Source organism: Lissotriton vulgaris, chromosome 3_1 (assembly GCF_964263255.1).
Source record: "Lissotriton vulgaris chromosome 3_1, aLisVul1.2, whole genome shotgun sequence".
NCBI classification, from domain to species: domain Eukaryota; kingdom Metazoa; phylum Chordata; class Amphibia; order Caudata; family Salamandridae; genus Lissotriton; species Lissotriton vulgaris.
In genome coordinates, this window is record NC_141689.1 from 1,431,725,802 (window position 1) to 1,431,741,104 (window position 15,303).

The 15,303-nt window shown below is 41.7% G+C and overlaps 1 long non-coding RNA gene across 1 annotated transcript; it reads right to left on the bottom strand.

Moving 5' to 3' along the window:
* Window positions 1-736: 736 nt before the first annotated feature.
* Window positions 737-1,981, bottom strand: LOC147728005 (uncharacterized). Its single transcript, XR_015309530.1, has 3 exons — window positions 1,608-1,981; window positions 1,370-1,501; window positions 737-1,238 (listed from the first exon to the last, which is right to left on the bottom strand). It is a non-coding gene; the product is annotated as an uncharacterized LOC147728005 (long non-coding RNA).
* Window positions 1,982-15,303: the final 13,322 nt, after the last annotated feature.

Consider the following 15,303-nt stretch of genomic DNA (forward strand, 5'->3'; position numbering starts at 1 on the left):
GACCACGACGACATACAGGGGTCGATGAAGTGGCAGGCCTTCCTCCAGAATTGTGTAAATATTTATCAAGGACCCCCTGAGTACATGGAAATGAAGTTCCTAGACCAGGGAAAAGCAAATAATTTGATATGTATCAATCTAGGCAACAGAACGTAATAAGTGGTCGAAATGAACTGAGCTAAAACATAGGTTGTTTGTAAAAAAGGGGTAGTTCAATTTTATTCATAAATTCTTTTAAAAAACACATTAAAATAATAATACATATTCACAAATTGTATGCGACATAATAAATCAACAATACACAGCAACACTTTAAGAGAGAAGGACAAATAATCCAACAAATGAAGGTTATATAAAATGAACACAGTTTTTAAGAGAGAAAGGTGTGGCTAAAATAATCTCTACGCGCGTTTCGGCGAACCAGCGCCTTCTTCTGGAGCAGCCACGATAGTATCTGAAATGGGAAAATTCCATAAAACAAAAAATATTATGTACAATAATGCATCAATTTATATTATGTTACACAGAGAAAATTAAAACAAACCAATGTTAGGCTAATAGTCTCAGACTTTCCATTCTATTGTAACCAAGCTTATTAATATTACAATAATACTTTGACGGATTTCTTTTCCTTGCCTTAATGATCATCAAGAAAAATAGAAAAATGGAGTGAATCCTTTTAACTCATATATTCTTATATGAGATCATGGCCAAAAAAGGGAGAAGGAGTGGATACCTTTATACTAAATAGATTATTCCCAAGTTTTGGTGGTGAGGAAGCAGGGTTCTTACATAGGATGGCAAATGCGAGGAATCAAATGATTGATATTAGTGATGGAAAATACGAAATATTCTAAATGGTGGCAATTCGCAGCGTGCTATCAACGCGGGACTTAAACAATGGTATACAATACATTCATATCATAGATAAGGTCACTTACTTAAAAAACACGGAGTATATTAATGCTATTTGATGTTCTCAATCTGGATTATCTGTATAATGACTTTCTTTTCTTTGGTTAGGTGACGAAGATATTCTAGACCCTAAAAAACATAGACATTTCATGAACATTGATTGTTGTTTTAGTGTAGTCTATGATTTTCTAACCAGCCCATATTTAATGAAAGGACCAAGCTAGTGTTTTACCTATTTTAGTTAAGGTTTGCAGATAGATATTCCATAGTCACACGATGTAATTTGTTTGTCTTGATTGTTGATTTTTGAATTTCTATATTTCCTAGAAGAAATTATGAGTTCTTTTAGTTTATTGAATCTTTTCTATTTTTGATATTTTATATTAACTAGACAGTTAGTGAGGATACATTAGTAGTTTTTTGAAAACATTTTCATTTTCGAGGATGAAGGTACCTTAAGTGAGGAGTGGGATTTCAGTTAGACCCGCCTGCCGGAGTTAAAATTTATGGCCACGATAATGAATATTTTTGTGGATCCCAAAAGATATAGTCCTCCTGATGTGGAGATAACAAATGGCGAGATTGCCTATAGAATGGATGGAAAGAATTCTGGCATCAATTTTTGGAGAACAGTCAATGCATGGCGACTTCATAGACTTACTGTCTCTTAAAGAAGAAGGACTGATAGTTACCTTTTTACTTGTGCTCAAGGAGCGATGGATTTCAAAGTGGTTTAAAATAACTCCCTGTCTGTAAAATGAACAAACAGGGGGGGGAAAGGAGAGAGAGAATTCTGTTACCCACTGTTTACTTTGGAGATTATCAGTTAACTAAACAAGTGATCAGAGTAAAATTACCGCATAGGGATTTTAGCGAACACTTACCCAATAGATATCAACAGGGCTCAGAGATTCCGGCGGCGGGACACGGGGGTTCTATGCTCCTTCCACGAAAGACGGCATTTTAAAGTGCCTTTACTTCCTGTATATATACCCTATTTGATTGGATGATTGAGTACACCTGACCTGGTGTTGACATAAAAAAAGGACCAAAAATTAAGAAGAAATGAAAAGAGGACCAGATTCTCTAGAGCAGGAATCAACCATGGCTCCCACGTAAAATGTCACTGGTGTGAACATGAAAGAAGGACCAAAAAATAGGAAGAAGTAAAAAAAGGACCAGATTCTCTAGAGAAAGAATCAGCAATGGCTCCCACGTAAAATATCACTGGATATACATCGGTGCTGATGTATAGCACAAGGATTAACCAGCTTAACCGAGTGGAAAGCAATTGGGGAGTGGAGCTATATTTTAACTTGGGACTAGAGTCAGATTTAGCTGATGTCAAATCCAAGCAAAAAGATTCTAAATATATAGCGCTTCAAGATTAGGTGCACAAAAATGACTCATTATAGATTTGGTGCTGGTTTTTTCAATATTTTTAGAGTAAAAAAGATTTCTATAGGAAAGTTATTTTTCCTGAAATTCGTAAAAACTGTACTTCCATTAAACAAAAAATAATGCGTGTGAATTTAACGAGGCTCCATGCCTTTTGTTATTTTAGAAAAGTCGAGCATTAATATTCCTTCGATCTAGTTGTTGCTTAATTACACCTGTACGACAAAGTGAGGTGCAGGGAAAGATTCCCCTAATCAGGAGCTTAAACTTTAGATAAAAAGGGAGCAGGGTGAACTACATCTTGGGAGAACACTGGGATTGACTTTTCTTATTGCTGAATGCCTATTATTAGGTAATTTAAATTTAATCATAAAGAGTGAGAAGCTGTTTTTGCTGCGGTAGGGAGAGTCAAAAGATGCTCTAGCAAATAGCGTGCTCCCATGGCAATTCGCTATTCATTCCTTCTCGAAAGGTGTTGAAGACAAATATCCAGAACACCTCTCTCTTTTTTCTGATGGCACAACCCCCATTGGAGTCTGCAGTATGAATTTTTTCTAGGACTCTCCATTTAAGGTCCTCTGCCTGATGTCCCTTTTCTAGGAAATGCTTCACCATTGGGGCAGCGAGTTTGTGGGTTCTTATCGCTGAACGATGTTCATTTAACCGTGTTTGTATAGTTCGAGATGTTTCTCCTATATACCCGAGGAGACACGGGCACTGTATAAAGTAGATCAGATTTGAAGATTTACAGTTCCACATTTCTTTTGCCACTGTTGTGTGGCCATTGTGTGTGAATTCTTTTCCTCTTATGATACTAGCACAAGAGGAACATGAGGAGCAGGGGAAAGTTCCTTTTATCGGATTGCCTGATACAATCGACCTCTGTGTTAAAAGATTTTTGTCCGATGTAGGTTGGAAACGTGAACGAACAATATGTTCTTTGATGTTTTTATTCCTTTTGTAGGCAAATAGTGGTTTAGCTAGTTTCAGTTCTGGAGTACAATTGCTATTTAAAATGTGCCAGTTTGAATTTATGACTTGTTTAATTTTTGTGTCAAGGGTGGAATGTTTAGTTACACAGACCACCTGGTTGGTGGTTTTAGCTGGCTTTTGTTGGAGCAAATAATTGCGATCATAATAGCGGGCACGCTTATAAGCGTGTCTCACTAGCCGGTGTGGGTAGCCTCTCTCGATGAATTTACTTCTCATCGCAATCGCCTGTTTATCAAAGTCTGCCAGGCTGGTGCAGTTGCGCCTAACCCGTAGAAACTGAGAGAATGGAATTGAATCTTTTTGTGATCTAGGGTGGAAACTACTGTAGTGCAGCAAGGTGTTTCTTGCTGTGGGTTTCGTATGTAGATCCATTTTTAAAAAACCATCATCATTTATAATTTCAATGTCTAAAAATTCAACCTTCTCATCACTGATATGCGACGTGAAGTGGAGATTAGGGTCTGCTTCGTTTATCCAATAGACAAACTCGTCTAGTGCCTCCCTCCCATTGGTCCAGACAAAAAAAATGTCATCTATGTATCTGGACCAATGGGAGACAGACTCGAAAAAGGGCGCCAATTCATTATAGATGTTTTTTGCTTCGAAGGCCGCCATATATATATTCGCAATCGAGGGCGCTACTGAAGCCCCCATACTTACACCCTTTATCTGGCGATAAGTATTCAAGCCAAATTCAAAAAAGTTGTCAGTTAAGACAATTTTTAGACATGCCAATAAAAATGATTTAGGGCAGGGTATGTTGTATGAGTCAATGAACCAAGATGTAGCTGTCATTGCTCCAAGGATGGGAATATTGCTATACAGAGACTCTACGTCCAATGTAACTAGAAGGTCTCTTCCAGAGGTAAAGGTTAAGCCTTCTGTCTTTTGAATCATGTCACCTGTGTCACGCACATATGACCTGATCTTAGATATAAATGGACGTAGGTGGTTATCTATATATTTGGAAAGGGGCTCAGTAGCTGTACCAATGGTTGACACTATGGGTCGATAAGGTGGATCTAAAGGGTTTTTGTGAATCTTAGGCAGCCCGTATATACAGGCTGTTTTTCCCAGATTGTGATTTAAGAATTCAAATTCTTTAAGATTGATGTGACCATCTTCTAAAGCTGTTTTGGTTAAAGATCTTATTTTTTTAGATAGATTCAGTGAAGAGTATGCTTGAGTAGGGATGTAAAAGGTCTTGTCGCTTAGCATTTTTAACATGTTTAGTTCGTATTGGGAAGTGTCAATAAGGACAATCCCACCTCCCTTGTCGCAACTCTTAATGGTAAGATCTTTGTTGGTGGAAATAGTTGATAGAGCTAGATGTTCTTCTTTGTCTATATTATAGATTGGTTTTGGAATGTATCTCAAGGCCTGGTCCAATTTCTTTAAAACGACCAGCTCAAAAGTGGCCACTTCTGGTCCTAGTTGTTCCAAAGAGGGACTAAAGGTCGAGGGAAGACATAAAGATTTGGCATTGGTTGTTTCTATATCAGTATCATCATTAGTTGAGAAAAATCTTTTCAAACGTATTTTCCGAAAAAAAGAAATTATATCGCAATATGGTTCAAAAAGGTTTGGAGTTGAATGGGGCACAAAAGAAAGACCTTTAGATAGCAGAGCAATACTGGAAGAATCTAAATCAGTTTTAGAAAGATTAAAGATGGGAATTATATTCCCTGCTTCCAATACTGCCTGCTTCTTGTCTCTCGAATAAATTGTGGTTCCTCCTGTTGTTGTTGCTGATGGTGTTGGGGTTTGTAGTTCCCTCTCGGTTGTCCCTGAAAGTGGACTCTGGGACGTCCTCGTCCCATCCCTCGGTTCCCTAAAAAAGGCTGTCTGCGGGCCCCTCTACCTGAATTGTAGTTGTAATTGGGTTCTGGTTCATAATACCCTTCAGTCTCATTCTCTGAGTCTGAACTTTGGGAAAAGGTGTTTACCCGTTGTTGTACTTCACTGTTGTCTGTAGTGAAATGGTTTTGTTTATAAAAATCTACTGTTAAATAGGGGTAGGTATTTTCAATTGTAGCATATCGTTTGTCTTTAAGTAATTTATCGTTCTTTCTTTTATCTAAGTAGCTGGAAAACGATTCTACTTCCTTATTGCACTCAGCAATTTTTTTCATTGCATCGTCTATATTGCCCATTTTTTTGATTTTATCCTCAAGCTCATCGATATCTGATCTTACTTCCGCAGCTAATTCTTTCGCGGTTTCGACTATTAGCATCATCAGGTCCCTCGAACACCTGCTAGCAATTCTGCTCCATTTGTCAAGAAATGCCTTGTGGTGTACAAAGAGACCGGGAATGTTTTTAACACGGAGACCTAATGGAATAATGCCCAGGCGGAGATAGGCCAACATAAATTCGCCGTGGGCTTCAATACGTGTTAGTTTTTTCTTAAGGTCCAGTAATTTTTTAGTGTCATCATTATGACGCAGGGGTTCGCTTGAAGGGTGACTAAAAGAACTTGAAATACCGACTAGTGTCTCAAATTCCTCGTCGGTAAATCCAAAGGTTTTTTGAAGAGCCATATGCTCTGAATGTTTATATGGATCTATATATAAATTATCTGGTATATATGATGGCTCTTAAAGCAAGGAAAGGAATAACAATGTATCCAGTGAATAAAACAACAATAAAGTGGCCCTGCACAGACAGGCTGTGGGAAAATTGTGTAAATATTTATCAAGGACCCCCTGAGTACATGGAAATGAAGTTCCTAGACCAGGGAAAAGCAAATAATTTGATATGTATCAATCTAGGCAACAGAACGTAATAAGTGGTCGAAATGAACTGAGCTAAAACATAGGTTGTTTGTAAAAAAGGGGTAGTTCAATTTTATTCATAAATTCTTTTAAAAAACACATTAAAATAATAATACATATTCACAAATTGTATGCGACATAATAAATCAACAATACACAGCAACACTTTAAGAGAGAAGGACAAATAATCCAACAAATGAAGGTTATATAAAATGAACACAGTTTTTAAGAGAGAAAGGTGTGGCTAAAATAATCTCTACGCGCGTTTCGGCGAACCAGCGCCTTCTTCTGGAGCAGCCACGATAGTATCTGAAATGGGAAAATTCCATAAAACAAAAAATATTATGTACAATAATGCATCAATTTATATTATGTTACACAGAGAAAATTAAAACAAACCAATGTTAGGCTAATAGTCTCAGACTTTCCATTCTATTGTAACCAAGCTTATTAATATTACAATAATACTTTGACGGATTTCTTTTCCTTGCCTTAATGATCATCAAGAAAAATAGAAAAATGGAGTGAATCCTTTTAACTCATATATTCTTATATGAGATCATGGCCAAAAAAGGGAGAAGGAGTGGATACCTTTATACTAAATAGATTATTCCCAAGTTTTGGTGGTGAGGAAGCAGGGTTCTTACATAGGATGGCAAATGCGAGGAATCAAATGATTGATATTAGTGATGGAAAATACGAAATATTCTAAATGGTGGCAATTCGCAGCGTGCTATCAACGCGGGACTTAAACAATGGTATACAATACATTCATATCATAGATAAGGTCACTTACTTAAAAAACACGGAGTATATTAATGCTATTTGATGTTCTCAATCTGGATTATCTGTATAATGACTTTCTTTTCTTTGGTTAGGTGACGAAGATATTCTAGACCCTAAAAAACATAGACATTTCATGAACATTGATTGTTGTTTTAGTGTAGTCTATGATTTTCTAACCAGCCCATATTTAATGAAAGGACCAAGCTAGTGTTTTACCTATTTTAGTTAAGGTTTGCAGATAGATATTCCATAGTCACACGATGTAATTTGTTTGTCTTGATTGTTGATTTTTGAATTTCTATATTTCCTAGAAGAAATTATGAGTTCTTTTAGTTTATTGAATCTTTTCTATTTTTGATATTTTATATTAACTAGACAGTTAGTGAGGATACATTAGTAGTTTTTTGAAAACATTTTCATTTTCGAGGATGAAGGTACCTTAAGTGAGGAGTGGGATTTCAGTTAGACCCGCCTGCCGGAGTTAAAATTTATGGCCACGATAATGAATATTTTTGTGGATCCCAAAAGATATAGTCCTCCTGATGTACGATTACGTTCTGTTGCCTAGATTGATACATATCAAATTACTTCCTCCAGAATTTCCACACGAAGCTCTCCACGATCTTCGGGCTTGGACCGGTACCGCTGAAGTCGCCCCCACATTGGGCGCCAACTGAAGAACCAGGTTTAAGAACCCAGCGGCGCGAGGAAAAACGTCCGATGTCTTCGAGTTCCCCTGCCTTGGCAAACAGAGACACGGGACACTTCTTGATGACGTCAAAGACCAAAGTTTATTGGCTGCAACCAGGAACAGAGATCTACGAAGCACAACACGGGTGGTTCGCTAGAGACTGCACAATTTCAATGAGCGGAGCATGGTCTTTTATGCCAAAAATCACATTCCAAAGTAGCATCGGTTACACACTAACTAGCCAATCAAAACGTGACATTTTAAAAGTAGAGCATGATGACAATCCCATTTTCCGTTGTCCAGCCCACCAGAAATGACCAAGCAAATTCCAACTTTCCTGTTCGATCAGGCCGGACAAACCCATCATAAAACCTTAACCCAAATCAGTGATTATGTCGTAAAGGAAGGAGCAGAAACAGATTGGAAGCAAGATAGAAAGGTGGGTGCAGTGTACTGTAAACTTCGGCATGTCCTGCTCTCTGATCTTTATCTGACCAGCTGCTTAACAAGGAACTGGCTCAGCGAGGTCAGCCTCGGGCAAGGGAGTCCGTTCGGCCAGGTCAATCAGAAGTCAGCTAAGGTGTACGTGTCCCAAGGACTCGCTTGGCTGCAGTCATCGGCCTATGTGAGGGCAACCACACAAAATGGCTGCCGTTCACAAAATGGAACCCGAAGGTTCAAACGAAATCCCTAAATACGAAGTGTTCTCATTGATCGATTAATGCGAAAACACTCGTACACACCTCACTCGTGATTTGCGGTCCGTTGACACCAAAACCGTCTATTTCCGACGACCTTTATTGAACGGGTTCGGAACCACCGAACCTCAGACCTTCAAACTAACTACGGAACTACAATGGTAAGTCAAGACCAGATTCAAGTCCCACTGGGGCATTACGTAAGGAATAGGAGGAAAGAGGTGAGTAATGCCCTTAAGTAATCTATTTACATTAGGGGACTTCTAAAGAGGAGGCTGATCAGGAAGCCAAAGAAAGGCTGAAAGAGCCAATAGATAGCCCTTAAGGGTGCCCAGAGCAGAGCCCTGCTGGACCAAAGCGAGGAGGAACAAAATAACCTCAGAAAGAGGAGCAGAAAGGGGATCCACAGCCTTTGCCGCGTACCATGACACAAATTTGTTCCATCTACAGGCGCATACCGTTTTAGTGGTGGGACGCCTGGCTGCCAAAATAACATTAAATACTTCGGGAGGAAGGTCAAAACCTGTCAGCTGGCAGCGCTCAATCTCCACGCAAGGAGGTGGAGGCTGGACAGGTTCGAGTGGAAGACCGTCCCCTGTTGCTGCGAAAGAAGATCCTCCCGAAGAGGCAGTCTGATCGGAGGATCGTTGGTCATGTGCCATAGATCAGGATACCAGACTGTTCATGCCCAATCTGGAGCCACAAGAATGACTTGGGCTCGGTCGTGCTTGATCTTCTGCAGCACTCTGGGCAGAAGTGGTATAGGCGGAAAAGTGTATAGAAGACCATAACTTCACTCGCATGAGTGCCACCATGTAAATTCAATACTGATCCATAGATCATGGACTTATTCCATAGCCCATAGGATACAGATAGTCTAACCTGATACCCACTCCCCCTTTTTTTATCCACAGTGATCGACACTGACTGTAACGGCATTTGGACTATACAGGTGACCTTTTGCACTTGTCTTATTTCTCCTTTTGTCACTTTTTTCACTTTATTATTTATTCACGTTGTGCAGTAGCCTTAGCATTGTAGTCCTGGTCCTGATGAAAGCAAGGACGCAATAGTCCATGTTTGCTGAAACATGTCGACCAACCCTACCTCAGGCAGTCTACATAACCTGACTGCCTAAGGTCACATATATATTTTTAACCTTGGTATTGAGAGCATACATAGAATAAATATCGTTCCGTGCTCTTCTAACCAATTTTAACACACACTTTTGTCTTGGTTTCTTCTTTTTTCACTCACATTTACTTGCACTGCACACCCCAGTCCCATGTCTTTTCCCACTCATTAAGATCGAGTGGTAGACCACACTGTAGTCAAAAACCACCAAAGGGACCTCCTTACCACCAGGTCATCCTTTGATTGTGGCACTGATTTTCTCAGACGGGTGGTCCGGATAAAATCCCAAATGATGAAGAGCTAATAGATCTAACCAAGGCTATCCCCACTGTTGAAAGAGACCTTGCACCACCTCCGAGTGAAGACACCATTTGTGATCCATCATGCACCTGCGCCTGAGTTCGTCCGCTCTGGCGTTAAGGGAACCTGTATACACAAAAGAAGCTACCTTGAATTAAAAATGTGAAGGTCCTCAGACACCACTAGGTGTCAAGCTTCATCATTGGCAGTCCTTGCTCTCTAGAAATTGTTTGGTAGAGAGCTGGCCTACACCTGGAGACAGGGAGGCACTTCTAAATCTAAGTGGGGGCCGTGAAAGTAAGTGATTATTTAAAAACCAATGTAAATGCCGAAATGCAGTTATTTTAACAGACAACTACTTGGTATTAAAATGAAAATGGGGGAATTAGTACCCATCACCATAGTGATTAAAGTCATCAACATGTTGCTGCCCAAATGCCCTAAGGAGTCCACGGCATTCATCAGGACGGGAAAAAGAATGTGGGCTCCTATCATACCAAAGTTGGCTCGAAATTACCACTGGGTAGGTTGACCTGTGTTAGACTCTACCTGAAAGAGTTTCCTTAAACCTTAATGGAGGTTCCTAAATACCTCATGGGAGGAGGGTGAAAGAGAGACCCCTGTAGTCGCACTTACATCAAGGTGCGTCTCTCGCCGTGCACCTAGTTCAGGGAACCTGCCAGGTGTTGAACCACCAGAGATGTGCCCTGATGTTCCTGCCATGTCCAAAGATGGAGGGCCCCTTCACATAGGGTCCACAACCCCACCCCGGTCTGTTTGTTTCATTACCGCATGGCGGTGGTGGTGGACAGAGGGAAGGAATTTGGCACGTTGATAGTGAACCCCAGCGAATGCAGGAGGTCCGCCATAGTCTGGAGGTGGGAGACAACAGCCTGGGGCGAGCCTGCCTTCAACAGCTAGTCATCAAGATAGGGGAAGACTGGAAATCTTGATCTGCGCAGATGAGCTGCGACCACTGCCCTCCCTTTCGTGAACCCCCGAGGGGCACTGGGAAGGCCAAAGGGGAGCTCTGTAAAATGGAAATGCTCGTGGCCTACGGTGAACCGCAGGTAACATCTGTGGGCCGGCAGGACGGGGATGTGGAAATAGGCATCCTGCAAGTTCAACACCACCATCCAGTCTCCAGGATCGAAAGCAGACAGAACCTGAGCCAATGATAACATCTTGAACTTCTCCTTCCGGAGAATCGGTTGACGTCCCTGAGATCTAAGATAGGATGCAGGCCTTTGTCCTTCTTGGGTACCAGAAAGTAGTTGGAGTAGCAACCATGACTTTCGTCTGGCATAGGGACGCGCTCAATGGCTCCCTTGGCCAAGAGAGCTTTGACTTCCTGATGGAGAAGGACCAGATGATCCTCCGACATGCAATGGGATGTAGGTGGGATCAATGAAGGGGTGGTCTCGAAGGGGAGGGAGTAGCCCCTTCAGACTAGCTGCAAAACCCACTTGTCTGGTGTGATGCTCTGCCATTGGGGGAGGTGATGGTGAATCCTGCCATCCACTGGCAACTGGTGGCCCTGGCGGGTCAGACTAGAAAGGTTTGGAGGCTGCTGCAGGAGAGGGGGAACTGGTGGACTGACCTGCCCACTGATCCCCTGACCCACGATGCTTGGTCCTACATCCCCGGCCTCGCAGAGGCTGAACAGTTTGCACGGGCCTGTGGCTCTGGGCGGAACGTAGTGGGGCACCCCTTCCGTAGCCACGAAAGGGGCGTAAAGCAGACTGCATGGGGCGAGAAGTGGTAGTGAGGCCCAAGGATCTGGCCCTAGCCCTAGAATAATTAAAGCGCTCAAGCACATTGTCCGCTTTGTCGCCAAACAAGCAACGGCCATCAAAGGGCATGTCCACAAGAGTGTATTGGACTACACCCAAAAAGCCAGTGGACCTCAGCCAGGCATAGCGTTGCAGGGCTACAGACGTTGAAATTGTTCTGCCTAGGGAGTCGGCGGTATCCAGCCCACATCTAATGGCGAACTTTGCTGCATCTCTGCCCTCAGTGACGGCACGGGAGAGAGTGGCCTCCTCTGGACATTGTGACAGCACCTGCACAACTGTGTCCATACAGAGTGGGTATAACGGCCCAAAAGACATGCAGTGTTCACCGACCGCAGTCCCAAGCTGGCGGAAGAAAGCAACTTCTTCCCAAGACGATCCAGCTTCTTGGATTCCCCTTATGGGGGAGCAGTAGGGAATGCACCTTTAGAAATAGAGGCTTGGACCACCAAGCTCTGCTGCTTCCTGAGATTATAGGAGCACTGAGAAGCTCTTACTTAGGGAGGGCTGTCCCAGAGAGAAAGCATTTATAGAAGAAACTCAAACTGCTGGATTCTTCAAGCACTGAAAAGACATTACTGGTAGAAACAGGTAACCTACACTGCCTGATTATCGAGTACTTAGATTATAATTCTGGATGAAGCCCATTCTGCTGGAGTTCTCCACCTACACGGCAGTCTTGATTTCACTCATCAACCCGCAATAAATATTTGAGAGTTTTTTAGCCTTACTAGTGTGTCTTCTAGCTGAGTGATACTGGTTCAGGCTTTTGAAGCTCAGATGTGCTCCTGCAACACCCTTTCCTGCCCGGCATCTCTGTGAGGACTGTGGAGAGCACTGGCTTGGTAGGGCACTTGGCTAGTGCATGCTAGTTCTGATTTGCCTGTTAGCTTACTATGGTTCGTTCAACTGGGATGCTCTGGAGAATGGTGATATGGTGGGCTACCAAGGCCTCATGATATGTTTGTTGACCTGACTTGATACTATTCAGGCGGTAGTAAAACATGGCATGCTGATGCTAGGTCGGTGACAAGGTCAGAGATCCTGCCCATCTCCCCAAACTTGAGTTGCCTGGCTTCTGCTCTTTCTTTAGTTGTGTGACCGTGGCACCGATTATTAGGCATGAACCGTAGGCCTGCTGCTCGCTAAACCACTCCAACTACAAAAAAGCGTGTGGCAAAATTGGTGCCTCTCTGCTGCTGTGGCCAAAATGTGTATGCAGTGGGCTCCCCTACTGTTGTCTGGCTCTAATGACTGATCATGATCTGGACTCTGGGCCTAGTGAAGCTGCTAGAGTGGTGACTTCAGGGACCGAAGTGAACATTAGGTTCATTTGCGATGCTTGCACAAGGCATTGGTGCCCATTTCATGAGTGTGTGCTGTGACATATGGATCAGTGACTCCACTTATTGACTTACCATGAACTCTGCTATGAGAACTATGGGTTTCATGCAAACAGCATCTAGAACCCCAGTGCCATTAAAACCGAGGGACTGTAAAGCTGGTAGTGTGTTAGAACCCACTGTCATTAAAACATACTTTCTGTATGGTGCTTAACAGGGCATGTCATTTATTAGCATTGTAAATAGAAAGGATTACAATGCCCAACTTAATGGTACTTATTTTAATTGTCCTAAAAGGATGAAAGGGTGGGTTGAACATGCTGTTATTTCAACCTATAGCCTATAGGTCATACAGATGTCGGCACTGAGCACTTAACCCAAAGTGAGCTTGTGAACACATATTGCTTTCACTCTTATGTAGTGTATGTAAGGTTACCAGATATCTACACACTATTATGAGCAGGAAATTGACATCCGGATTTTAATTTTCCAAACCCGTTGTCAAATTGTTCCCTCAACTTGAAACATTTACAGCTCAAATAATAACTTGTAAAACGAATGCTTAAGACTGGAACATATCGTCCCTGATGAGCCTGACAGCCTGATTCATCAAGCCGAAATCGGCTCGCAAAGGGCCAGATTCTGAGAATCTGGCCCTTTGCGAGCGCTATTTTTGCATTTGGGATTCATCCTCCCAAATGCAAAAATCGGTAATAGCGATTTTGCTATTTTGCGAGGAATTACATTTAAGGAATCTCTATTTGAGATTCCTTAAATGCAATTCAACATCCATTTAAAAATTGCGAATTCGCAATTTCGGGCCGCTATTTACCGCGAGGTCAAACCTCCTGGTAAATAGCGAAAACTTAGAAAAATGCTTTTAAAAGCATTTTTCTAAGTTGCATGTTGCACACACACATGTCCTTTGGACATGTGTGTGCGCAACACCTGTTTCAATTTGCATTTAAGGGGTGCTACAGGGTGTCCTTTGGACACCCCTGTCACCCTTTAAATCGCTATCTTATTTGCGATTAGCAAATTGCTAATCGCAAATAAGGAATACTCCCCATTCATTCCTATGGGTCTTTTGGCCCATAGGAATGAATGGGGAGGTATTCCTTATTTGCGATTAGCAATTTGCTAATCGCAAATAAGGAATGTGTAGGAATCAAAATTCTTTTTGCGATTCCTACATGAATCCCGTTTTGCGAGTCTGTAATAGCGATTCCTTATGAATCGCTATTATAGACTCGCAAAACGGGTCGTTGATGAATCAGGCTGTTAGTCTTTTAACTGAAAGGCAGTAGCCTTTTCACACTGTAAACCATGCGCACCAATTAGACGATTTGAGAGCAAGATTGTCCACTTTGAGGGAGACAGGGAGTCTCTCAAGAGGTGGAAACTCAGATGCCTCAAGATGTCCCATGCATGTTGTAGATATGTATGTTGTAGGTACCTCTAATTCATTCCTGGTTTTGCCTTTCCGCTCTGGTGCCTGTAATTCTGTATTTATGAATGAAGGAACAACAAAAAACAAGTACCAGAAAGCAAAGTAGAAATAAACTAGTCAATATTGAAATGGGACAACTGGAGCTCTCCAGGGAAGCTCTGAATTCACTCAATGCAAATACATTCACTTTCTTATATAGGGAACACTGCAGACTGAATTGCATATATACACCCTAAAAAGATTGGCAGATAACAGAACAGATACATATACAGAAAATGAATCCACATATCTTGCAAAATCGCACCAAAGGGGAAAGCCAAGATTTCAGCTTCCACTTCTGAGGTTTGCAGCTTAGTTGCTGGATGTCGATTCCTGCAATGGAAGTACTAGTGGCAACCCATTACCTTCCATGCTCCATGAACATGTTGGGTGCATTTTGGAACTTCACAAGTGTATGGCTGCTGAAAGTGAAACATGTTTCTTCTTCTCTCCTAAAATAAAGTCCTGCGAAACAATCATTCTCCAATAATGTAACATGTTTTTCTAAACATATGTTTCCTTTTTATTAGGTCACGTTTGCCGACAGCATATGTGCTGTCCACTGAGAGAGGTTTTGTATAGTATAAAGGGCTTGGAGCCCGTCTATTGCTTACCATTCGTTGGCATAATTGTATTTCTTCTTTGCTGCTTCCTGATTGGTCAGAATGTGCTGGCATTACTTTATTTTCTTTGTGTGGAACATGGACCAAGCACAGATTGATTCATCTTAATTGATGTCGCCCGCTGCTCACTCTGTGATTTAGATACATACGGGCACATGCATCAAAGCCTTTTGCAATCGCAAACGGTGCGATTCGCAAAAATTGTACGTTTGTGATTTCAAAATTTGCTTTTGCGATGCATCAAGGGTCAAGGACCTCGCAATTTGAGAATTCCCAATTAATTGCGAGTTCTGAAATTGCGATTGCATTTAAGGAATCGCATTTTGCGATTCCGTAAATGCAATGCATGAAAGTAAAAAAATCAGC